This window comes from Ambystoma mexicanum, chromosome 3q (assembly GCF_040938575.1).
Source record: "Ambystoma mexicanum isolate Mex_15411 chromosome 3q, UKY_AmexF1_1, whole genome shotgun sequence".
Classification (NCBI taxonomy): domain Eukaryota; kingdom Metazoa; phylum Chordata; class Amphibia; order Caudata; family Ambystomatidae; genus Ambystoma; species Ambystoma mexicanum.
Window position 1 is genome coordinate 36067900 of NC_090926.1, and position 25957 is coordinate 36093856.

A 25957-nucleotide genomic window follows, 5' to 3' on the forward strand; every position below is an offset into this window, starting at 1 on the left:
CTTCCCTGTGGCCCTGGGACTCTATGGAAATGGCTTCCTGCAGAGTCGCCAGTGCCGCCCACCTGTCCCTGTCGGACGCCAACATGTCCTCCCTGTGTGACTCGCAGATGGAGTCTGTTGCCTGCTGTAGTCGCTCCATCAGCCTTTCGGGGGGGACAATGGAAGTGGCCATCCTATCCATGGCCTGAACCATCATCTCTGATGATGCTGCCTGTTGGGTTGCCATACCGTATATGGATTGCTCCCATGCGGTATTGCCAGGTGGCTGACGGCCACCACGTCGGCGGGCACCACACCTGTCTGGGGCAAGACGAACTGCGCCTTGCTGTGCCGGCACTGCCTGAGGCTGCAGGACTGCATTCCCCCTCTGATCTGCTGGCCCGGGAACAGGATCAGATGTCGCGGAGTGTGACCCTGCATCCTTAACCACCAAAGGCGTACCTGCCAACACTGACATCCCCATTGAGGGTTCTAACCCTGGTGCAGGTGGGTCTTACAGAACAGAATCCCTCCCAGGAACACTCACCTGCGACGGCACATAGGTCTCATCATCCGAATCGACACCTGAATACAGCTCGGGGGAGGTGCAGCCAGAGACACCCCTTGAGAGCACGACCTGCAGCAGTTGTGGGTTCTCACCCACCACCACACCACGTCCCTCACTGGTGGTCGGTCGGCCCTCAGACCCCACCTGGGTCTGCACCATCTCCACAACCCCATCAGTATCAAGTGCGTCATCCCCTGCAAAGACATAAAAGAAAACAAATGGAAACAGGCATTAGCACTATGGCACACAATTAGGGCTGAGAGGCTACAGAAACAGTATTTGATTGACACATGTCCCACATGACTAAAACCCTCCCATGCATGCATTGTCACTGCGTGTGAAGGGTAGGCAGATGGCACACATTGATGACACCAAGATGGAAGATGAACACATTTGCTGCATGCTGCCTAGCAGTGGCATCACACATTGGCCAGTGATTGGCAGGTCAAATACACATGCCATCACACAGATGGCATTTACCCTAGCCATGAAGTGAAGAGGGAGAGGAGGTCACCAATTGTTCATTCAGTCCAGTTTGCTATTGAAATTGATTATTCCATTTAAATGGTTCAAATGTTTAACCTGGAGCTGCCAGTCCAAAATGGCCCTATAGCACAGGAAACAAAGCCAGTCCACTGTACCATAGCCATGTCAGACATGTGACAATAGGACTGAGAAATCCAGAGTAAAAGTGGTGGTATGCAAACAATCTGCCTGAATAAACAGAGGTAAATGAGCAACAATGTTGTGGCAAGATGACACTCCAAGGGCAACTGGCGTGGTGTTGGGCTGGATGTCTAATGTTGGCAGAAGGGATGCTGCTATACCCAAATGCTGGCGCGCAGAATGTATAGGAAGAGGCACATGGGTAACCCAAACCACTCGGGCACACACACCCTCCCCTGGCATCCAAACAGAAGCTCTCCCACACACACCATGCACATGGTTGACACACATGCATGTGCACTCACCGGACAATGCCTCGTAATCTGCCACTTCTCCCACGCCTTGGATCTGTTCCTCCGTGACGTAGGTCCCAGCAACCTGCTCATGTGGAGTGAGTTCCATGTCGTCTGCTGGAGACCCACCTCCAGTCACTAGAGTTGCGGCATGACTTGAGGCCAGCTTATTCTTTGCCCTGCGCTTCAGGTCATTCCAGCGCTTGTAGCATTCAGTAGCTGTGCGCCTCACGATTCCAAGGGCACTTATGATGTCCGCAATGGTCTGCCAGTGTGCCTGACGTTGTGCAGGTGTGGTCTTGGATCCTGCAACAATCACCATTTCGCGGTCAAGTGCGGACACGTACTCTACAAGTGCATTCAGTTCGGCCTCATTGAAGCTGGGCTTCCTTGACATGCCGGACTGTGTAGCCGTGTCTGGGGCATCAGCCTCTACTGGACGAGCACTCTTCCTCTTCCGCTTGGAAGGTGGTGGGGATCCTGAGTGTCCTACGCCGCTCTGGACACTAGGGGCAGGAGCCCCGGTGGACTCAGTACTAGGAGTGTGGGATTGCACACTCAGCCGGGAGTTGGTGCAGGCATTAGCTCAAGTGTGATGGTGTCAGGGGGAATGTCAGCATGATGGACTTGGACCGACACTGTCCTGGCTGGGTGTGTGAGAGGTGGGGTGGATGGAGCCGCAGCTGCCCCTGCAGCCTCCCCCAGCCTGCCTATGTGGGGCAGCAGATGACCTAGCTGCCCCTGATCCACGTGGCCTGATGACACCAACGTTCACCGGCGCACGTGGCCTAGACCTGCTGACCTGGAAGTCAGCCATGGAGTCACCCTGTGCCAGGTCTGGTTCCACAGTGGGCTGGTCCAACAAGGTCTGAGCATGGATGGTGTCAGCCACGTTAACCTCAACAAGCATGGGTGTCCCTGACTGCTCCTCCACACATGGGGGGCTAGGGGCACCCTGCAAGTCACGGCCACATCCCCTACCGGATCCACCACGGCCACCACTTGGGGCTCGGCCACCTTTGCCACCCTTTCGGCTTGTTCGCCTCCCAGCCATGGCACTGATGTTATTGTGCGTATGGGAGTCGATGTGAACTATTGTCCTGGGCAATTGGGGGTCAAAGGGGTTGGGTACCAGATGGTAATCGTACCCTAGTGCTCTAGCAAGGCTGTATGTCACCCCTGGGGAAAGATGACGGGTCACGCAACGCACAGGCACCCCAAAAAAGGGAAGAAAGGTGCACACAACCCCTCCTAGACAACGGGCGTGGAAAAATAAACCTGCACTACGCTGTGGCACCCAGAAACACAAGAATGAACGTATGCGTATCACACGCAGCCTAGAATGACCTCTGAAGGGGTACGCGACACACGGGGCAAGCACAGATGTTAAATATGTGCGTGACTCACCGTCTGCCAGGAACAAAAGCGTGAAAAACATGCACGTGTGCGCGTTGGCAACACCCCCGCCAAAAGAAGAATTGTACGCTGTCTGAGGAGACAGGACAACAGTAGAAGGGAACGCTGTTTCAGGAAACAGGCCCAGGAAAAAGAGGAAAAGAGAAAAAGCTGTCGGTAAGTGGGAGTACGAACTGGAAACGCTGTGAAGTAAATCGCGTGTGAACCGCCAAGAAGTACAGATTTCACCCACTCGCTCTCCACGAAAAGCACGTACAAGGAAATGGCGTTCTACACGTACCTTTTATACACACGTCACAGACGCGCATACGCGATGAGGCCATTTCCACCAATTACACGCTTTGACACTCGGACGTGTATCTCTTTATTTTTACACGCGCCATTCTCAACGGCCATGCACGTGACGTCACAGCTGAGCGCATGGGGCCCTTTGGGCCAATGAAATCGTGTCTGCGTGCAGACGCGCTTACACGCTAAGGGCCTTTCCTCGAATTACACGCAGACGTGCAGGATTTTCATGTGCCAAATCACTCAATATCAAGCTGTCCACGCGCAAGCACACGGAAGACCACGCTCCTGCCCAGAAAGCCGATTTACTGCCCCCCAGAGCCCCGAGCACGCTCCCACCTGCCGCTGCCTGACTGCCTGCTGCCCACGTGCCCTGCCATTTGCTGCCTGCACATCAGCCAGGGGTGCTGTTGCTGTGACCACCCCTGCTGGAACCGAAGACTCCCGACTGGGATTCCATCGCTCCACAGCCCAGCCCTAGGACCCAGTTGCCCACCCACTCCTGCCTCTGGGGTTGTCATGTCGGGCACTGCAACATCTGGCACCACTGACAACCCCCGGCCAGAGAGGCAGAGGGGCACCAGCTTCAGTGCCGGGGAAGTTGGTGTCCTGGTGGAGCAAGTCCTGGGGCAGTATGATGATCTCTTCGGAAGTTCCCGCGCCGACAAGGAAGGACGGACTCGGATGTGGACGGACATCATGACTGCCATCAACGCGGAGGGGGTGGCAGTCCGCGACTTCCAACATGTCAAGAAGCGCTGGGAGGACTTCAGGTCCAGGACCCTGAACAAGGCCCGGCGCCTCTTGAAGGCAGCGGATGCTAAGGGGAGCCGGGGCCACTTGTCGGAAGATCAGATGAGGGTCCTGGAACGCATATCCCCAGCGCTCCACGTCCAGGTCCTTGAGAGGCAGACCCGTCTGGAGTCGAGCGGTAAGTGTACATGCATCCTGATTGTAAGCTGTGCGTGTGGTGATGTTTCAGTAGTGTGCCGGTTGCACATCTGTTTGTATGGGGTTGAGCATGGGTGGGGGTGTACAGGGCCGTGAGGCTAACACATGCGAGGGCTGTCATGTGTGAGACATGGATGGTGCTTGTGTGTGTAGGCTTGGATGCCAAATGCAGTTGTGTGGGCACACATGTTTGGACGAATGTGTATGTAAGTAGGCATGTTCGTGATGTCACGCATGTATGTTGTCTTCAGCTGCATGTATCAGCACTGTGTACATGTGCATGTGTGTGTATTTGACAAGGGTGCAATAGTGATGCAACATGGATGCATGTGACAGCGGGATGTGGAAGCCTGATTGGCAGATGTGACATGGATGCCCATCTGAACACTGCGACACTTGGCAGAGGTGTACACATGCATGCAAGTGTGGTGGTGTGTGTACATGTGTAGTGCACTCCCTGTGTTGCATGTGATGTCTGGCTCACCATTGCCTGCTCATGCTGTTGTATGTGTATGGATGATGCTGGCAGTTGCGATATGGCTGTGGTATGGCTCATGTGTGCAAGTTGAAATGACATGTGTGTTGGGGATTGTGATGGCATGTCTGAGGTTTGCCAGACTGTCATGTGTGTATGTATCCATTGTACAGTGCCCTGATGCCTGTGTTTTATTTCTCCCTGTCTGCAGCGTCAACTGATGAAGAGGGCGGAGAAGGTGCTGTGGAGCACAGCGGCGGGGATCCCACCGCCAGCCGGAGACGCAAGGCCCGGCTCCCCTCCCAGGTTGTGATCTCGTCGGGGAGTGAGGAGTCCGGTGCCGCGTCCCAGGCCGCAGCTGCTGGGGGGAGGTCCAAGAGGCGGAGGTCGGAGTTGGACTCCTCGGCAGCAGAAGGGGCAGCTGGGACCCCACAGGGCCCAAGGGGGGAAGATGGCACGGAGTCATCCAGGTTGGTGGGGGGTTTGGTGGAGGAGGAGGCCATGCAAGCAACAGAGACAGGGTCTGGAGGTGGGGATTCCACTGGTGCAGTGCAGGACCAGGGACAGGAGGCAGCACAGGCCGCCGCGGAGGTGCCTGTGTGCAATCCTGTCCCTGATCCTGTCCCTGCATCATCTTGCACCAGCAGGGATGCCTACGTCCAGACCCGTTTTCAGGCAGGGGATGAGCTCACGACAACTGGCCTTCCTCTGCCTGCGGACGTGGCTATCCGGGTCCGGGTTGAGCCTGTCCTGACTGGTGTGGCGTTGCGTCAACGGGCCATGCAAGGTGACCTGCAGTCTTTTCATGAGGAGACTGCACGTCATCTCGAATGGCTCGTTGACCGCGTCGGCCTACTGGGACAGGTCACCCAGGCCGGGTTCCTCCGTTTGATGGGGCTTGCTGCGACCCCCTCCTCAACCGAACCCCCTATGCGCCAGTCGTCCTCCGTGCCATCTTCCCACCCAGTCAGTCACCTGGGTGCCCTGAGGAGCTGCCTCTGACGGTGCGGCCAGGCTGGTGGACGAGGCATCCCTGCCACAGTCGGGAGTCGGACGTCCAGCAGGGGTGGCCACATCAACGACTGCACCCCAGCCAGCGGAGGACGTGCAGGCAGCAGGAGGCAGTGCACGGGCAGAGGCACAGCAGCAACGTGGTGGGAGCCATGATGGCTCGGGGCCTTCGACATCGGAGGGGCAGGCATCGGCCAGAGGGCAGGAGGACCCAGGACAGAAAGTGTCTTCCGCGTGGCAGCGGTTGGGCCACGCCATAGATGCGGAGCGGCAGCGGGCGGAAGAGGCACTGCTCACGATGGTCAGGGCGGAGAACTCCATGCGGAGGGCCCTGAGGCGGGCCGAGTGGCTCGAGGCAATCCGCAGGGGGTTGGAGGTGGACACGTCGACGGCCCTGCGGACCCTCGGGGCCATGGAGGAGGACCGCCTCCGGGACATTGAGCAGGAGTTCGATGATGCCCTGGCCCGGGATATCCAAAAGTGAGCCGTCGGACTAGCCCGCTGCCCTTGTAAATAGTTATGTAGTTAGTGTGTAGGTTTCCTTTGGTTTTGCATTTTTTTGGACCTTTTGGACAATGGGCCACATTTTTGTATATAGTTTTTTTTTATTAGGTAGTGTTATTAGATAGGTTTCATTTCTTCTGTTGGGATCATGGACACTGGCTTGTTTATCTGTAATTAGTTGACTTGGATTTTCACTTTTTTTGTACAATTTACCCATGAAGCATGGCTTTCAATTATAATTTTTCATTGGATTTTCTTTTGTGGACTGTGACTTTGGACAGCATTCCTTTGGATTATGATTTTTGGTTTCGCATTATTTCACGGACATGCTGCTTTTTATTTTCTTGAATTCCCATTTCTGTTTGTTTATTTTTGATTCAATTTATGTTTCTTTTAATACATATTTTTTGTTCAAACTTCAATGTGTAGTATCATCTCATTGGTTTCATGCATTTCATGATATGGGTTTGAGATTCACTGGCACCCATTGGGTGTATGTGAGGGACATGTGTTCATTTCCAAATTTGCAATTGGGGTTCTATCATGTTATTGCCATTTCTAAGTGGGTGGATGCAATACTCGGGTGGGTGTTTGGCATTTGGAGGCTGACCATAGGGGCCAGGGATCTAGATTGTGATGACATGTTGGCTGGGGGACATGAGTGGGGGCCTGGTGGAGGCTGCCCCTGCACCGCTGGGGGGTGGGGGTGGTGGGAGACATGAGTGGGGGCCTGGTGGAGGCTGCCCCTGCACTGCTGGGGGGTGGGGGTGGTGGGAGACATGAGTGGGGGCCTGGTGGAGGCTGCCCATGCACTGCTGGCTGGGGGGTGGGGGTGATATGGGACTTGAGTGGGGGCCTGGTGGAGGCTGCCCCTGCACTGCTGGGGGGTGGGGGGAGACATGAGTGGGGGCCTGGTGGAGGCTGCCCCTGCACTGCTGGGGGGTGGGGGTGGTGGGAGACATGAGTGGGGGCCTGGTGGAGGCTGCCCATGCACTGCTGGCTGGGGGGTGGGGGTGATATGGGACTTGAGTGGGGGCCTGGTGGAGGCTGCCCCTGCACTGCTGGGGGGTGGGGGTGATAGGGGACTTGAGTGGGGGCCTGGTGGAGGCTGCCTCTGCACTGCTGGGGGGTGGGGGTGGTGGGAGACATGAGTGGGGGCCTGGCGGAGGCTGCCCCTGCACTGCTGGGGGGTGGGGGTGATAGGGGACTTGAGTGGGGGCCTGGTGGAGGATGCCCCTGGTGGCTGGGGGGTGGGGGTGGTGGGAAACATGAGTGGGGGCCTGGTGGAGGCTGCCCCTACACTGCTGGGGGGTGGGGGCGGTGGGAGACATGAGTGGGGGCCTGGTGGAGGCTGCCCCTGCACTGCTGGTGGGTGGGGGTGGTGGGAGACATGAGTGGGGGCCTGGTGGAGGCTGCCCCTGCACTGCTGGGGGGTGGGGGTGGTGGGAGACATGAGTGGGGGCCTGGTGGAGGCTGCCCCTGCAGTGCTGGGGGGTGGAGGTGATAGGGGACTTGAGTGGGGGCCTGGTGGAGGCTGCCCCTGGATGCTGGGGGGTGGGGATGGGAGACATGAGTGGGGGCCTGGTGGAGGCTGCCCCTACACTGCTGGGGGTGGGGGTGGTGGGAGACATGAGTGGGGGCCTGGTGGAGGCTGCCCCTGCACTAGTGGGGGTGGTGGGAGACATGAGTGGGGGCCTGGTGGAGGCTGCCCCTGCACTGCTGGGGGGTGGGGGTGATAGGGGACTTGAGTGGGGGCCTAGTGGAGGCTACCCCTGCACTGCTGGGGGTGGGGGTGATAGGGGACTTGAGTGGGGGCCTGGTGGAGGATGCCCCTGCACTGCTGGGGGATGGGGGTGGTGGGAGACATGAGTGGGTGCCTGGTGGAGGCTTCCCCTGCACTGCTGGGGGGTGGGGGTGGTGGGAGACATGAGTGGGGGTCTGGTGGAGGCTGCCCCTGGTGGCTGGGGGGTGGGGGTGGTGGGAGACATGAGTGGGGGCCTGGTGGAAGCTGCCCCTGCACTGCTGGGGGGTGGGGGTGGTGGGAGACATGTGTGGGGGCCTGGTGGAGGCTGCCCCTGCACTGCTGGGGGGTGGGGGTGATAGGGGACTTGAGTGGGGGCCTGGTGGAGGATGCCCCTGGTGGGTGGGGGTGGTAGGAGACATGAGTGGGGGCCTGGTGGAGGCTGCCCCTACACTGCTGGGGGGTGGGGGTGGTGGGAGACATGAGTGGGGGCCTGGTGGAGGCTGCCCCTACACTGCTGGGGGGTGGGCATGGTGGGAGACATGAGTGGGGGCCTGGTGGAGGCTGCCCCTGCACTGCTGGGGGGTGGGGGGAGACATGAGTGGGGGCCTGGTGGAGGCTGCCCCTGCACTGCTGGGGGGTGGGGGTGGTGGGAGACATGGGTGGGGGCCTGGTGGAGGCTGCCCCTGCACTGCTGGGGGGTGGGGGTGGTGGGAGACATGAGTGGGGGCCTGGTGGAGGCTGCCCCTGCACTGCTGGGGGTGGTGGGGGCCTGGTGGAGGCTGCCCCTGGATGCTGGGGGGTGGGGTTGGTGGGAGACATGAGTGGGGGCCTGGTGGAGGCTGCCCCTGGTGGGAGACATGAGTGGGGGCCTGGTGGAGGCTGCCCCTGCACTGCTGGGGGGTGGGGGTGGTGGGAGACATGAGTGGGGGCCTGGTGGAGGCTGCCCCTGCACTGCTGGGGGGTGGGGGTGATAGGGGACTTGAGTGGGGCCTGGTGGAGGATGACCCTGGTGGCTGGGGGTGGTGGGAGACATGGGTGGGGTCCTGGTGGAGGCTGCCCCTGCACTTCTGGGGGGTGGGGGTGATAGGGGACTTGAGTGGGGGCCTGGTGGAGGCTGCCCCTGCACTGCTGGGTGTGGGGGTGGTGGGAGACATGAGTGGGGGCCTGGTGGAGGATGCCCCTGGTGGCTGGGGGGTGCGGGTGGTGGGAGACATGAGTGGGGGCCTGGTGGAGGCTGCCCCTATACTGCTGGGGGGTGGGGTGGTGGGAGACATGAGTGGGAGCCTGGTGGAGGCTGCCCCTACACTGCCGGGGGGTGGGGGTGGTGGGAGACATGAGTGGGGGCCTGGTGGAGGCTGCCCCTACACTGTCGGGGGGTGGGGGTGGTGGGAGACATGAGTGGGGGCCTGGTGGAGGCTGCCCCTGCACTGCTGGGGGGTGAGGGTGGTGGGAGACATGAGTGGGGGCCTGGTGGAGGCTGCCCTTGCACTGCTGAGGGGTGGGGGTGATAGTGGACTTGAGTGGGGGCCTGGTGGAGGCTGCCCCTGGTGGCTGGGGGGTGGGGGTGGTGGGAGACATGAGTGGGGGCCTGGTGGAGGCTGCCCCTGCACTGCTGGGGGGTGGGGGTGATAGGGGTCTTGAGTGGGGGCCTGGTGGAGGCTGCCCCTGCACTGCTGGGGGGTGGGGGTGGTGGGAGACATGAGTGGGGGCCTGGTGGAGGCTGCCCCTGGATGCTGGATGGTGGGGGTGGGAGACATGAGTGGGGGCCTGGTGGAGGCTGCCCCTGGTGGCTGGGGGTGCAGGGGGACATGCGTTGGTGGGCAGTAGTGCAGGGTGACATGTGGGTTGGCTGGGGGGCATGGCCATGATGGATGGGGTGCCTGCGGGACATGTGCAGGGTAGGCCCCTGTGGTGTGGGCCACCTGCATGGGCCGTGGAGGGTGTAGAGTGAACACCTGGGAGGACCCACACGTGCAATTCACGTGTGGTGCTCCCCACGCACCCCTGAAATACACGTACCCTGATGGAATCGCGTGTGATACTTCCTGTGCACCCCTGAAATACACGTACCATGCTGCTTTTGCGTGTGATACTTCCCACGCACCCCTGGAATAAACGTACCCTGATGGAATCGCGTGTGATACTTCCCACGCACCCCTGGAATACACGTACCCTGCTGCTTTTGCATGTGATACTTCGCGCGCACCCCTGGAATACACGTGCCCTGATGGAATAGCGTGTGTTACTTCCCACGCACCCCTGAAATACACATACCCTGCTGCTTTTGCGTGTGATACTTCGCACGCACCCCTGGAATACACGTGCCCTGATGGAATAGCGTGTGTTACTTCCCACGCACCCTGATGTACACGTACCCAGGACAATCGCGTGTGTGACTTCCCGCAAACCACAGAAATACACGTTCCCCGCTTGGCGTTTGCTGTTTGCCAGCCCTGTGAACTGGTCCAGGGTTAGCGCAGCCCTTTGCGATGATTTGGGGATTGTGAAGGCTTTTCCTTGCGCGAGGGCGTTCTTGGGGGCGTAACTGGTGCTGCTGCAGGGTCGCTGCGCCACTCTGCGCCACGGCTGGTTTCAGAGGCTAAAATCCATGAATACGCTGTGCGATGAAAAGGATTTTTTCGCACGCGGCTGGCACAGTGTATCGCACGGGGACACTGTGCGCCAGCCGCGTGTGCCATTTTTGTGCGAATTTCTATGAATTACCCTCTTAATGTCTAGAAGAAATAGAGATGAAAATGTTAAAAAGAAATACCACGAAACTGGGAGCCTTGCATATAGGCAACTTGAAATGTATACGTACTTGAAAGACAAGTTTCTCTGCTTGTGCAGATTTCAAATATCTGTTATTAATGGTGAGAGCCATTGTAGTACATTAAAATTGAAAAACATTAGCAGTCTTCAATGTCGGGAGGAAGAAAATTGCCTTTTATTGCGCTCTCAATTGAGGGCAAAATGCTCAGAAAAAAAGATCTGAAACTTTGTCACTTTTGTGGCAGCAAAATCTCAGAGTACCTTTCATTTAGAGAATTAACATAAATATGGGATAATGAAACTGATTTCCCGTTTCAAATATTGTCTATTTTTTTTGTCTAATTATTACTTTTAAGTACAAGTGAATACATTTTATTTAAATTGCAATGATTTGATCATGTTTGCGAGGGATTGCAGTGTGTGGTTTACAGTATGGCTGTACGTTGTGAGGGGAGTAGAGTCAAACGCCCTTGATGCCATATTTGTTACCTTGTTGACAGTAGCCTTTCCTTCCAAAAGCACAAACCGCATGGCTAAAGATCAACACTTCCCCAAAATCAAACCCTTCATTCTTAAGACCGAATTCTGGACAGTGGTCCAAGCCCTTGTTATCTCACACATCAATGGCGGAAATGTCCGTCTGAGTGGGCTTCCAGCCGCACACCTGCCACCCCTCAAAACAGCCCACCACGCTGCAGGCCACCTCATTACAAGTGCCTGTAAATTCGACTGTATCTCTCCAACACTGCACCTGCTTCACTGCCTCCCCCAATCAGGATCATAACCAAAAAGCTGTCTCAAACGGAATACCAAACTACTTGCTAAACTCCACACCTCTGGAGGCTCTCACACCTCACATAAAAACACATGTGTATAGGTGCGTTACAAATGCCATATCACAGCATAATAAAACCATCAAAAGTCAAAGTGACGTAGGAGTCAAAACTAGCCACAAAGAGAAAACTCACCAGCAGTCCTTCTCAAGCCATGCCCCGACCATCTGGATCTCAATACTGGTAGAGGCTCAAAATGCCCCCAGCATCCTCCAGTTCAGCAAACACTACAAACGTGTCTCTTTCAACAATGCCTGCCTGATGGATAAAAATCCATCTCCCCCTCCACCAACAGTACTGTGCTACTGTATAAAATGCCAAACCCAATTCTTGCACCCTCCTGTTGTAAAGCGCTCTCTTGTCTATGAGATAAATTAGTGCTATAAGAAACAAAATAAAAAAATAAGATTGTTTAGAAAATGCCTTGAAATTGTACTTGTAAAATTAGAAAAAGTAACATTAAAATAGTAGATTGCTTTGCGTGTGTGGCTTGACGTTCAGAATAGCAGATGTGAGCGCTGTACTCTCCCGGGCGTAGCTCTGGCTAAATCATGAAATGATCCTGAAGAAGTATCTGAAATTTGGGAAAAGTAGATACTATGTCAAGTGGAATATGACATGATCAGATTGGCTTAACGAGATAGCCTTATGGACTGCAAATTTCTCTGGTAAAGAATAAAGAAGGTCCCAGTGCGTCTCTCTCACTGCAAGGAACCTCACAAAATGGCTAGCGCCTTGCCGACCTCTTCACAAATGCAATGAGAGACAGCCGACCAGAGGCTTCCATAATCGGGTGCACAAAAGAAGGGGACCATGAGTCTGGTGGAGTGCAATCCTCAGAAGTGTCATCCGGTCAAGCAATCATTGGAGCAGGATATGTGCAATGCTGACCCCAACGCATCTGAGGTTTTCGATCATGCTGAGTAGAGGAGACCGAGCTCTCAGGCAACAGTGCAAAGGAGGGAATAAAGAGCTGGGTTGGTTGCAGTGAATGATCTCTGTTTTGAATGTCTTGGGGGACACAAGAATCTCAGACTTGACAACGCATCTGCCTGTAGCAAGGAAACCTGCAAAATGTCAGTAAGCACTAAGGGAAACAGTTGATTGGAGATCCCTGGAGATGGGTCAGCAAGAGATGCAGCGGTGGAGTTTGGCAGAGCACTTTGCTGGTTCTGCCACAATATACAAACAGTAAAGGGGGACATTGCTGTGTCTGTGGAGGTTTAGAGACTAGTTGTCCATGTCATCACTAAGCGTATGCTGGCAAATGGAAAGATTTGCTCAGTATTCTAGCAGACAGCACCATCTGAATTAGGACTGAGCCTGGGATCTTTGTGCAAAACTGGATCAGGTAGGAGACACAGCATTCTCAATGGATATCCTGAACAGCATTAAAGAGACCAGAGAATCACTAAGGCCAAAATTGGATCAGTAGGGATTGATATCCCTCTGATTAAAAAAGACCTGCATAAAGTCATGGCAGGCTCAATATAGGAGCTTGGTAGAGGATTTGCTGAAGGAATTAAAATGCCAAGCAGTTGTGTGTAAAAGCAGACACAGAAAGTAGGACTTTGAGCTTAGAGCACAGAATGTTGAAGGGATATCTTGATGCAGCAACAACCGGGTGGTGGGCCTTCAGTAGAACACCTTGGATGCAGATTTTGAGACATTCTTGGGGAAGTGGCTAAAAGGACTGTGCTCATGCTTCATAATTGAGAGGGCACACGCGATCTGGGGATGTTGCTGCCTTGCGGGGTACTAACTGCTACACTAATTATCAACAGGGACATGAATGTGATTTGTTTCAGGTGGCAAGTAAAGTTGGCAATATAGAACGGGATGCACCAACAACGAAGATATTTGCAATTTGATTAACTGCGATTTTATGTAATTAATAGGATGGGGTTGTGATCAGAAATATTGCATATGTTTTCTTTTATGGGTAGTATCTAAAATAAAGTATTATATTATATTTCCAGATCATAACATTGTTGGGCAGAAGCAAGTCTTATAATAATGTAAAGAAAAAGCACATGGGCTTGGACATCCAATATAGGTTACCATTTCATGCAAAACTGAAAGTGCCCCACACTGACAAAGCATTTTTCTCTGACATGCCCAGCTTTCTCCATGCTCTATCGATACAAAGCATGGAGAAAGCTGTGAGGACACCCTGAACCAGTGAGTGGAACTCTGACAAGTAAAAGACTGACTGTGAGAGCTCATGCCGTAGATGTTGAGTCAAACTCGGGCTCTGAAAGGTTATCATTGGAATCAAGTGAGCATAGCAGGGCAGCAAATAACAGAACCTTAGGGAGCTGCAGAGTAATCCATGGCCATGTAATGTGCCTTTAGGTCTAGTTCTAGTTTGACTTATAAACTTCTCGTACACTACACAATGGGTTCTTGGTACTACGCGTACACAAGGAAGTGGGTGGACCTGCGTTGAGATGCAGAAGAAAAAATCCAGGTCTAGAAGAAATGTCAAATGGGTAGGCCCAGGCACGTCCAGGTTTGGAATTCCAGAGAGTGGGGGCAAGTATTGAGAAGGCACCACCTCTGATATGGGCATAACAGAATAAAGGGGCTCCCTGAGGGGCAAACCTAGAGGAACGGAATTGTCACATGGGAAGATAGAACGTTTAGATGACAAAAAAGCAGCAAGGGCTGTGTACTGAAAAAGATTGAAAGACAATTTAAAGTGTCATGAACCCAACTCTCTGCTTGACAGAAAGCCAATGCATTTGCTCAAATTAGGGGAGAAGTAAGTGTTACAATGAAGGAGAAAGTTAATTCAGGCAGCAGAGTTTTCAAGAATCTGTAGCTATTGGATAAAATAAGTGGTGAGACCAAGAAAGAGAGAATTGGAAAAATCCACACAGGACTATATGAGAGCAGAGGCAGCAAAGATGTAAACAGAGTGTAAGCAAGGGAAAGATTTTACTGAGGAGGCACCGGCATTACTGGCAGGAGGAGATATGATTCATATGGGGTAGAAGAGAACAATTCTTATCAAATGTAACTCCTAGATTCTTAACATTAGTCAAAAGGTTGGGCAGTGGAGCTTAAAAGAAGGCTAAAACAGGAAATGTCTGCATATGTGTAAAAAAGAGAAGCCAAACAAGCAAACCAAAGCTGCCAAGCGATAAAGATTGAAGACAATGGAATTGAAAGAAGTTCACCCCTAACTACGCAAGAATAGAAAAAGGGGAATGGAAACAGTTAGAAAGCAGCTAGCAAGGACAGAGAAAAATCAACCCAGGGCGGTGCCTCTGATACCACAGTTATCACAACTTAGCAGGATGTCGTAGTCAACATTATTGAAGGCAGCAAGCAGGTCAAGCAACCCAAGAATTATCATGGCATCCGGAAAGGTAACTTGCAGGTGTCCTATGCTGCTAAGAGAACAGGGACCTATGTGGAGAGGATGCAAGATCTGAAGGAATTCAATGAACTCCTAGAGTCGGATGGTAACTTCTGATTTAAGGTCCTTGATAGGGACAGGTAGAAGCGATGTAGTGCAACATTTAAATGGGACCAGAGGATCAAGTGAATGTTTCTTCAGAAGTGGTGTAACTAGACCCATTTTAAAGAGTGACAGGACAAGTCTGAGTGCTAAAAGAATAGGCAGAAGAGTGTGGCAGGAAGGAGTAGAGTTTCAGTTTGACAAGTGAGCACTCAAGAATATCAAAGCTCGGAGGTAAGAAAAAATACAAGGAGTAGAGGGGGTAGTCGAGAGGGATCCTGGGAAGCATGAGGGGTGAGGGGTGAGTTGCTGGAACTGCTAGCATGAACAATGGCAACTTTGTGAGAAAGTTCAACAGAAGGATGGATGGCAGAGAAAGATGTTACAGGGTAAGACAGTTCTGTTAGAACAGCAAAGAGTTCCTACCAGGAGCAGCTTAAATGTGGGAAGAGTGATAGTATGGTCTGGTTATGGAGATAGCTTTTTTGTAGCAAGAAAGCTGGACGAGATTGATGGAAGCAGGCCTCAACACATTTGGTGGTGTTGAGAATGCAAGATATAACATGTAACTGCCATAAATATGATAAGACTATGGGCCTCATTACGAGTATGGAGGTAGCCATGGCGCTTTTAGCGGCATGGCTACCCCCATACCGGGTCCGGGTCCCACAGATAAGACTATGGGCCTCATTACGAGTATGGAGGTAGCCATGGCGCTTTTAGCGGCCCCGCAAAAGAAGACTTACTGGGCCATTCCGACCTTGGAGGGCCCGGTAAATCCCTTTCACGGGACCCGGACCCGGTACATCCCCATTCCCATTGAGACCCGATAGGGCTCAATGGGAATGGGAAGGATGCTAACAACGGGCCCATTAATGATGGGCCTGTTGTTAGCATCCTGGTCTGCTAGCGGGTCCCGCTAAGGATGCCTGGTCTGAGCATTCCGTGGCCGCCTGGGTCGCAATGAGGCCCAATGTTTGCTTAAGGTTATTACAATGATTTTATGGTATTTATTTATTACTTAATATATTAATGTGTATGTTAACATTGTAATCCTTGAAGTTATGTGATGTTTAATATTCATATGTATTGGAAGCATATTTGTTTATGAATAAAAATGATAAAACAAATTAAAATGAAATTATGCTAATCATTACTATGTATCGGTTTTATACATGTATATCCAGAATTTAGACATTTCTATTCATGCAGTATTTGTTTTAACTTTGATCTGGTTTTTTTTACATTTAAAATGTAAGATCTGATTCAACCCAAGATACCCCAAATAGGGGGCGCTGTTGCGCACTTGGCTAATGGCTGCCTTTGCATGAGCTCCGCTGGTGTGCAGATTCTACCAGCATCCTTTTGGTATTTAATGTGCAGGGCTTGCCATAAAATTGATCAATAAGTGTCATGAAGGGGGCCAGCAGACCCTGACCAAACTCCGGAGTGATTGCTCGGCGAAACCTGAGATATTCGATGAAGCACAACAAGCCCCGGTGAAACACGTGACAGAGAAAGGCTGAGACTGCAGAGAGGGCCTTCTGCGTGGGCGGGCCCATCAACTACTGGCAGGCGCTTGAGACAAAGATGAGGAAACCCGGCGCAGAGACCGCGAACAGGAGAGGAGGGTTGTCCGAGACGACGTTGCCTTGCAGACAATAATTGAGGTGGACGGTGCCTGCGTTCTCCGACCTCATCCCCAGCCGTTGCAAGGAGGAATGAGGTGGCCGCTGGGTTGCTGTACCGGACAAACCAGACCAGCGGACGGAATGTCAGAGGGACTAAATGGGCTGCTTATTGCTGCGGCCCCGCGCAATGAATGGCATGAGCAGAGCACTGGGAGGCACCAAGGACAATTATTGCAGACGGCCCAACTCTGACAGAACTTCAGTGAACATTTAGAATTGGAGGCAATCGCTCTATGCCATGCGCGAGAAGTAACTGCATAGGCTCTGAACTCTGTGAAAGTGCATTATCACAGAGACCATACGTGACAAGCACGGACTGCGCAGCTACAAGATACAGTAAGCCGCTTGGGGGGGACTGCAGCTGGTCCCATTAGGCGTAACAGATCCCTACAACACAGACTACCCTGCGCTTCTCAGTAAGTTGTATTCTGAGAACTTGCACCTCTGAACTAAATACATCAGCCTGCTGGGGCGCCATCCCGAGGCAAGAAGGCCTATTGAAACCTGGCAGGGCGCGGTGCCTGTGCATTCCCCCCAGTCAACACAGAGAGGCCGGAAGAACAAAGTGACGACAACAGTGGCCTGGCCCCCACAACGCCCGCCTGCAGGTAAGCAGCGGAGTGCTTCCATGATACGAACTCCCCTCTGAGGAGGGGCTGCCCTCCGGGGCTCTCACTCGCAAACACCCCTGGGAGTCCTCATGAGTATTCCCCACTCATACTGACACAAACCAACTGTCTGTTTCAATCTGAGGGCCAAGGTACAGACAGCGAGCGCACGCCGATGAGTGGAGGAGCGTGTTGAGAGCACATGCCAGGCCCAATTGGAGGAGGTGGAATGGAGCCTGCAGATACCCCAAGGGGTCCTTCTTTGTATCCCCCCCAATACTGACACAAGGCAATTGAACATTTTCCTCTGAAACCCAGGCATGAAAAGAAGCATACGCTGATGAGTACGGGAATGTGCTAGGAACCCGCACTAGGCCCAGCAAGAGGAGGTGGGCCACATTAGGTGCGCCATAAGCGCTTTTAGTTACATCATTGGGGCGAGCCTGGGGACGAGACCCTGCGACATGGGTACACTCAGGTGTTGAATTATCACAGAAATGGAAGGGCTGCCCTCCTGTGTCAGCTTTTGTTCATTCTCCCAAATCAAGCTGGTGGTTCCCCCCTGGTTCTCATGAAGAACTGACATGAAAGGCCAGTAGGCTTGGAGGTCTCGCTCTGCACCCACGACCCTTACAGCCTGAGAGAGAGGATATATGCGGAGCTCCTGTCCCACCCAGCCAGGCACACAACTCAGTGTCAAGAAATACTAAAGAAACGTCTGGTGCAGAGCCTGGCGGAAGTACCCCACAGATCATCACACACTGTTGCCAGCAGCCCTATGCACGCCCTTTGAGCATAAAATGGGCTGACGGGACAAGAAGCTACTGTCTGACAAGGAAATCTCTCTGGACCTATTTAAATCACAATACACGCAGTATTGAACACGAGGAGGTCGTCCGGGGGTGCAGTATAATGCCTAAAGGGGCACCTCCCAAAAAGAGCGGAACAATGGACAAATTTACTAAACCACCCACTAAACTAATGGACGCTGGAAGCGAGGGGACGAGTGGGCAGGAGCTTCCATCGACAACCCCACTGTCACCGCCCGCAGACCTACAAGGAGTCGTGAATATTGTGCAGCAGGGATTTGCTTCCATCAGTGATAAACTGGACGGCATTACTGTCAGCATTACCACGATACGGGCGCAGCTGGAAAAAGCTATGCAACACATCACAGAAACTGAAACACACATTGGTATGGCAGAGGACGCGATAGAGGCATTACAGAGCACAGTGACAACCATGGCAAAAGACCTGGACACTAGAAAACTGAAATGCGAGGATCTTGAAGCGAGATCGTGTCGAAACAACATCTGCATCATAGGGGTGCCAGAAGACACCCTCAAGGGCCTCATGTAACTAGCTGTAGAAGGCCTATTAAAGGATTTGCTGGGGGACCCGGGCTGGTCTCAAATGTTTGTTATGGAGCACGCACATAGAACACTGGCTGCAAGACCCAAACCCGGTGCGTTTATCCTGCCAATAATAGCATGGATAATGAACTACAGAGACAGAGACATGGTTTTGAGGGCAGCGAGGGAGAAGCAAGATCTGAATATGGGCTCCAGCGTGATTCGCATCTTTCCGGTCTATTCCCGGGTGGTACAGCAGGAGATGCGTACATTTGTCAGGGGTCAAGAAGCTACTGAGAGAGCGCAAAATACCCTACTCTATGCTGTACCCAGCTAGGCTGTGCATGCAGTTCGAAAAAACAAATCATACTTCTTCATGTTCCCGGAGGAAGCAGCATTATTTGTGGAAGCCAACATTCCTCTGCCGGAAAAGCAACCACCCGAAGATGAGGAATGATAGTTAAAGATGCTGTGCAAAATGCAAGTGAAGGTACCGAATGTGTGGGGTGCTAGACCCTGCCGGTATAGAGGATAGCCATTATTATGCCTTTGATTATTCTCAACTAAGTGGTGCATCGAGGTCAATTCCAGGACTGGTGGGTGTATAAAGTATTTAAAGGGTAATATAGTACATCTGAGATGGAACTTGAAATGAGGCAAGTGTTGTGCCTCATAAGTGATTATGCAAATTCATTATGTGTGTTGGTAGCGTTGATTTATAGTATCCATAGTGGTCAGAGTCTCCATCGATAGTGGTCAGCCCGGATAGAGCCTTATGCTCTGCAAGCCGAGACCCTAAGCACTGCAGAACCAGTTGCCCCGAATGTGAGTGTAAGGGTCTGTTAAACTGTGTAAAGGGGGGAGGGGTATGCAGATGGGACAGAACATAGTCAAAGTTTGGGGTACTATGAGGGAGCGGGAGGGGGCATCTGGGGGATGTTGGGGGCAAAACAGTTATGAAAATGTACAAGTTAACTACAACATGTTACTACCTAGTCGGAAGCAGGTACAGGGTTATGGAAACTACCCAGAGACATGTGAGAGATGATGGCTAGAGATGGGCCTACAGGGGTAAAGTTGCTGAGTTGGAATGTGAGGGGCACGCAAGGTTACCCCGGGATGGCGAGAACATTGCTATTATACCTCCTACTCGACCAGGGCCCGTGGGGTATGATTCTGGTTCATAGATCCGTCCCATTCACACATTACATGACAGAAAGTGATGCGTGTGGTTGATCTGTTGAACTGGGGTGTCCAACCCAGCCCTTTAAGACAAGGTAGCAATACTTTGAGATGGATGGAGGTGCAGAATATACTCAAACATCAATAATAAAATGAAAAGTTGACAAAGTGTAACTGTTTTAATATCAATTAACTAAAACAGGGAGTTACAACGAACATCAACAAATTCGGTTGATCTTCACACTCAATGCATGTCATGAAAAAAGCAACTTTTATACTAAAAACTTGTCATCATTGACGTCAATCTACGTTGCAAACTACAAAAACCTACTTGGGAAAATGATAGGCTTAACGGGAACATCTAGGTATACGTTCCATACGTGTTGGGGCAGTGTTTGGGTCTCCAACATCAGGTGGGGCAACTAAGCCCTCCCTTAGTGCAGGTTTCTATGAACGTCATCCAATACACGATGTCCCATTGGTTATACAAACTATAGGGCTCTCTATTAAGTGGCCCTCTATAATTGGTTGGCACCCTTGTACCCATCTGTAATATTCCACCTATGCTAGCAGTATGCAGGTTAATCATCCAGGTGCTGGTGGGCTGGTAATAACCATAGCTTCCCACCAATGAGCCTGTTCACCTATCATCACCCTTGCAGTCTGCCAGTCAATTAAGCTTTGAATTTAGCCTTGAAAATGTTCTCTGAGCTCGAGAATATGAGGGAGTATAGGCATACTCTGTCTTCTCGGTTTCGATACAGCTCGTCCCAGTGTCTATTTTCATCCAACCATGTGACTGCAGGCCATCTTTTCGAGTCTTTCTGCATTTAAAATACTATTAAATGATGAACCTCTGATGTCTTCAATGTTCTCACTCCTCACTTAAGACAGGAGTTCTGTTCTTTCACACGTTTTGTAACCAGTGTGCGAACATTCAGGCCCAAGGTTGGCCTTGACTTTAGTGTTGAGCCAGCCAAGCCCTTCCTTTGTTCACCTCCATGGTTAAGTTTCCGATTTCTAACTGTGACACACTGACACCCTTTCTTTTCACTGGATCTAGCTCTCCTAACGTGCGTTGTGGAATCATTCATAGTCCAGAAAACTTTGTCTACTTGCGTTACTGCTTCTGTAAAACGACTTGATATCTTCTTCATTATTTCTGTTAGCATGAACATCGTCATCTCGAGCCTGAAATGTTTTTCATCTTTGACACCTCCTCCTTAGAGTGCCTATAGAATGTTTATGTTCTCTCATCTCTGCATCTCTTCTGGGTGCATCAGCTCTGTTCTTCTTGACATCACCAGTATTCTCTTTTGCTCAGTTTTCACTCTTCTTCCGGGATTTCAGTCAAATGATATGGACACTCTCACTGGCATTGCACATGTCTCACACTCTGGCTCCCAACATATAGGCAACATGGGGGAGGAGCATTTGGCTCTACCTCTACACTCCCCCCTGTGGGCGATTCATCAACCACTCTCACATCAGTCTTCACATCTAGACAGCTTGTTTGAAGAAATGCTTCTTCAGCACCCATATCTTTATGACTCTTTTCAGACATCCTGCTGATTTCACATGTTCATCTTTACTCCAAGACATAAGCATGCAATGTCCACTTGGACTTCAATAGATCCACTTCCCCACATACTACTTATGGTTCTTTGGGTACAGGAACTTGGTTCCTTCAGGTGTGAATGCTGACCTTCACGTAGTCTCTGATTTCTTCATCTGTCAGCTCCTTAGTTTTCCATCCGGATTCAACATCAATCATGATCTTCATTCCTACAGCTTTCTTTGCAGTCTTCTTGCATTGTGAGATTATTATCCTGATCACACAAAATCCAAGCAGTATCATCAATATCAGGGCTCCAAGGAGCTTTAGCATATCTACCAATCATTGTGGGACCCATGAGAAGATTGATCCAAACCAACTGTCATCAGCAATGTCTTCCGCTTCGTCTATCATCTGGACGTGTAACTTCGTCAGCATCAATATGACCTCTGTCAAGGTGCCATTCTCGTCATCATGAGAAGGTGTGAATGTGCAACATTATTCTCCAATTTTGGCACAAACACCTCCATCCGTAGCTGTAATCATGTTCAGGACATATCTATTCTGAAGTGTCATCAGTCGTATGGCTTTCAGCTCTTCCTTGATAGCATTGAATCCCTTTATGGTAGTGTTGATCGTCTGCAACAATTCCCATCTGGTTATCTGTAACCACTTAGCATTTGCATATGTCTGGATCCTGGGCATGAAGATTATCGTGAATATCAATGAAGTCTTACTAAACAATCTATATTCATATGGGATGGAATCAAAGGCTTCTATAGAATTAGCTGAGAAATAGTTATCTGTCTTCATCCGATTCAGGAGTTCAGCAGATCTCTTTTTCCTCAGGTGAGCATCTGCTTTAGGAAACTCGCCAATGTCCAGGTCACCTTTTGGAATCACCAATGCTGGAACATGAACATTCACTATAAAGCATAATCCTCCCCAATCCTTGGGCAGCTTCATGTAATCTCTGGATCCGCAAGCCCAGTAGTGGTCCATTATCACTGCCATTCCAACGCTCATTCCTGGCACGTCAAAGATTCAGCCAGAATTCTTGTTTTCTCCAAGTTTTCTTGTGCCATTATTTCTGAAACATAGCTTTGCACCAGTGGCAATATCTGCAAGGGCCCTCCTTTCTCTTCGAGCCATGTCAGTAGTTTGTCAAGTCTTGGCCATAGAGGTTTGCATCCATTCTCTACAATGTCAATGGTTGGTTTGTAGCGGCCATTACTACCCACGCTCTGTAGATGACCACTCCTTCTTCCCATCCATCTGGAGAAAGTACTGATCTCCAAATCTGTATTTGGCCTCTCAATGGCAAAGATTCTTAGCAAGGGAAGTGACCCCTCATTACTGGGTCCAAAATCCCACTGTAATATGCTTGTACCCCAAAGTAGTTCTCTTCATGAGTACTGCCGTCATGACTGTTCCATTCGTGTGTGAAAATAAGAATTCCTCAGAATAATTAGGAATCCCTAGAACTGAAGCTGTACAAATTGCCTTTTCTAACTCATCAAACCTTTCCTCAGTCCATACAATCTTTTCCTGATTCGCTTGAGCCTTTTTCAGGGCCTGCAACAATGGCCTTGTATATAAACTATAATCAAATACCCATGAAAATACCTGAAATTGCTGCATGTGCTTTATCATGTGCGGTTTTTCTGTTTTCAAAATTGCCTCTGCCCTTTCAGGTGTTACTTTCTTTCCTTCATGCAAAATTAACTTACCTATGTATAACACCTCTTCTTGGCAATACTGCAATTTTTCTTTATCCACCTTATCTCCTTTCTCGGCTAAAACAATCATTAGCTGAACTGAGTCTTGTTTGCACTCTTCTTATGATATCCTGCAGACCAAAATATCATCTACATATTGCAACACAACACTTGACAAATCAATATTGCTTAAGTCCAGCTGCAAGACTCTATTGAAAATCGATGGAGACTCACAATACCCCTGGGGTAATCTAGTGCTTTTTAACTTAATCTGCCTGTACATAAATGACGTCAGATCTTCAGAATCTTTATGCAACGGGATTGAGAAAAACACATTTTTCAAGTCAATCACAGTAAAATATCATGCCTCAACAGTGACACTACATAAAATCATCGCTGGATTGGGAACTAGAGGAAACTCGGCCTCTGCAATCCGGTTAATCAGTCGTATGTCCTGAATTAAACGGCACAACCCCTCCTTTGATTTCTTGACAGGATACACTGCTGTATTGCATGGGGTCTCTGACGTCACTAAAATACCTTGATCCATCATGGCGGATATTGTCTTAAAAATACCCTTGTCTGCCTCTCAAGACATGGGATACTGTCGTGCTCGAGGTAAAATTGCTCCTGGCTTCAATTTATTCTTAACTTCTCCAACCCCCTTTAGTAGGCCTAAGTCATAAGGGTCTGTGGTCCATAATGAAACTGGCACTTTCGCCATGTTTTCATAAAAATATACAGGACGCTGCCTCATTATGTTCATTCTCTGTGGAATCTCGCGTCTTTCTGCCCTAACCCAATATGTAATACTAATCTCGAACACTACTTCGTCATCAGATGGGTCATCTTTAAATAGATCCTCATCAGTGACGTCAGTGATCTACACCCCTCTCCAATGGCAATCACTGTGCTCCATGATCTGCCTTTATCAACAAGTCCTATGAGCATAGCCAAAACCCCTCGTACTATAGCTGCTTGTAACTCTAAGGAAAAAATCCACCCCCCTCTTCGTACATGGGAATCTCTGGTCTAAAGAGAATCTCATCAGGTATTCTCATAGGTCTTACCCACTAAACCAGGCAACCATGTTAACAAAATGCATACCCCATAATGAAATACTTCTGGTTCCACCAGTACTCCCCGTATGGCCATTTGTCCTGTAAATGCCATAATGAATTTCGCTCACATTTAAATAATAATAATGTTTTCCTGGAGTTGAACACACTATGCCTTCATCAGTAAATGAAATCGTCATATTCAACTTCGTCATCAAAACTCGCCATAGTATATTGACTGGCGTCTGTTTTCAATAGAACAATGGAACAGACATATCGCAATCTCCAATAGAGACTGGCAATTCTTCAGTAAAAGAACTCTACTTGTAGCTCCTGTGAAAACGTGAGCATTCATGGCATTACCTGACAATAAAAATGTCCCCTCTCATTTACATGAGTGAGTTGCACCCGTGTCTACTAAAAAGAAAAGGAACTGCCTCCTATTGTGACGTAAACCCTCAGTTCCTCTTGAGGATTTGGTGTTACCGATAGTACTGAACACATCAAGTCTTGCAGTGAGCTGTCCTTTTGTGGGTACATACTTATTCCTGTGCCCGTAAAAGGATTCCCACCCTCGATAGTGTCACCTCCTATCCTAGGAGTCAGTAACTGTCCTGTGTTTGCGCTCTGCTTTATCTGCATGGGTGCATGCTTTGACTGTCCTTGCAGCAGATTAAATGATGCGTGCTGTGATTGCAAAGCCTGTTGCATTCACAGTGCTTGTGCTTGATACACTGTTTGATCTTGGGAAACCCATCCCTATTTTGTGAGCTATATGCATGCAGTCTCCCCTCTTGAGAACTGCCCATTCTGCACATACCCCTCACTCCCACATGTTCGTGCTATATGCCCTGTCATTCCACATACCCAACATACAGGAGGGAGTCTTCTGATTTGCCCTCCCTGCATGCCTTGATTATAATTCTGCATAGGCTGAAACCCACCTTGGTTACTCTGGAAGTTCCCTTGATTATTCTGAAAACCTCCTCTTCCTCTGAAGTTTCCTCTTCCTCGTGGTACAAATCTTTTCCCTCCTTGATCAAACTGTCATTGGTTATTCACCTGTGGCATACCTGCTGCTTGCTGCGATGCTGGCCCTTCCCCACTAGTTAACATTGCCCTTTCTATAGCATACTTGGATATGTTTTTTTCTGTACCAACTAAGCCTCTTAAAACTTCCTACCATCTACTTTCTTTTGATTCTTCTCTTGCAACAATCGGCAATGATGCACTATGGTCAGCTGTATTTCTGGCCATGGTTTTGCCTCAATACCCACCAGTTTCTTGAGCTGTCTCTGCACCTTGTCTGGCAGCCCTTGACATAATATATGATAGAATACAGGTATAGATTTCCCCCATGGCTTGTGCGTTTCCAAGCTCGACTGCTCTTGGAAATTCTGAATATAAATAAGCGGATCCTCTCCTTCCTGCATCTTACGTGCCATTATAGCTCCCATATCCGATATATCTGGATACTGTACTCGGAGCACTTTCCAAACTGCCACTCTACCATTTTTAAACGGTGCTCCATCATGAGCTGTGTTTTGGGCAGTGACACCTGCGTATCCTGCTCTCAACCAAATGTCATCGGCTCTCTCCCCCAAGTATAGCTGCTAGAAGACCCTTAATGTCCCCTATAGCCAGCGTATTTCCTCCTGTTATTTTCTCTAATTCATAGATCCATTTTCCGGCACCCGACGTCCATCTCGGGAGTTTACACCTTAAATTATCCTTATTCAATTGGGGCTACAGTATATACTGTGGTCTGACCGCTCCTTTTTCTAATAACGGGAACTGTGAGATCCCAAAACTGCACTCGCCCCCCCT

General features: G+C 50.7%; 1 protein-coding gene across 2 annotated transcripts in view; it reads right to left on the reverse strand.

Moving 5' to 3' along the window:
• CIMIP4 (ciliary microtubule inner protein 4) overlaps positions 1 to 25957 on the reverse strand; it is a 960512-nt gene that overhangs the window by 479966 nt on the left and 454589 nt on the right. The window lies entirely within an intron of this gene.